The sequence below is a fragment of the Fragaria vesca genome, linkage group LG2, assembly GCF_000184155.1.
Source record: "Fragaria vesca subsp. vesca linkage group LG2, FraVesHawaii_1.0, whole genome shotgun sequence".
In the NCBI taxonomy this organism is placed as follows: Eukaryota; Viridiplantae; Streptophyta; class Magnoliopsida; order Rosales; family Rosaceae; genus Fragaria; species Fragaria vesca.
Window position 1 is genome coordinate 2,201,601 of NC_020492.1, and position 1,355 is coordinate 2,202,955.

Genomic DNA, 1,355 nt, shown 5'->3' on the forward strand with positions numbered 1-1,355 from the left:
GAAGAAATTTCCTATTTCCCTTGAGGAGACTCGCTCGGAGTAAGTTTGGTTAACGAAGAACAAGGGAGCTCGACCTAATCTACAACAAATAGAAAGACTTTTGTCACATACGTCGGATTTATTAACGCATGATTCTTGTATAAGTCGCACGTTACTACCAACACAAACCTAGATACTTCATCATGCTCATTTAGAAATACTACGGTCTACAAACCATAGTGAATCAAGTAGTTTTCTAATGTCTACCGATCTTGCAGGTAAAGCCAATTTTTCACCTGGCTTGATTTGATCGGTTATGTTCTGTATTTCTTGTTAATTTTTAGTGGAACATTTAAAATGTTGTTATAGTTAACCAAGAGCCTGAAAGCAAAGGAACTATGCAAGAATGCAAGATTCCCTCTCTAGCTTCAACAATTAGGTTCCCTCTACAAGTACGTACTTCCTTGTTTTGTAAGGCTTTGATAAATGATAATGCGTCTATATCCTTATATTTTTGGTACTGCAATATTGGTTAATCTGTCTTAGTTAATCTGTAGTGTTACAATATTGAGGTGACTTAGATTGAATCAAATTTTTGATGACTTGCTATGACATAAAATCCAATCAGCAGCTCAGGTGCTGAAGTTTCATACCTGAAATCCTCTTATTTCAGTTTACTCAATGTTCCGATAATTTTTTTTTCTTTTATTTTGAGAAAACCATTGTTTGCCCCAAAACAGGGATGCATTCTAAATATGAATTGAGGTTCAAGTATTTAATATGAATTGAGTACGTTGTGATGAACAACCAACTCCTACATAGATTTATTCACTTCACTACGTTTAGTTCCTTCAATACCTTACGTTTATGATATTGGTTGCTTTTGATGTCTATGATCATGCTGCTTTCGAGTTGCGAAATATAGTTGTTTGAGCCCAGTGGGTATTTTTGGTCCAAGACTCGGGGTAGGTTTTGGATAACATTTGGGCCAGTACCTGTGGCCCTTTTTTAATGCGAAGCCCACGAAGGGTGGCGAAGTCTGGCAACACGCGAGTTGGAGTTTTGCAAAGATTCTGATACCTCGCGGGATTCGATGTCCTCGCGGGATCCTTTGTTCTAGTTCGTGTAGGTTTCTAAAGCGCATGGCGAGGTAGAGTTGGAAATGGACTGTAGTACCCGCGGGATAGGATCGCTTAGTGCTCGAGTTCGCGTACGACGCTACAGTGATATGATGCGGGGCGGTGAGCGAGACCTAGGCGAAGTCTGTTTTGGACACGTGTTGCATGGATCGCGCGGCTCGCGAGCTAGTCGTTTCCTGGTGGAATTCTAATTGCTGAGTCCGAATGGATTTGTGATTAGGTCTCTGCGAATTGCTT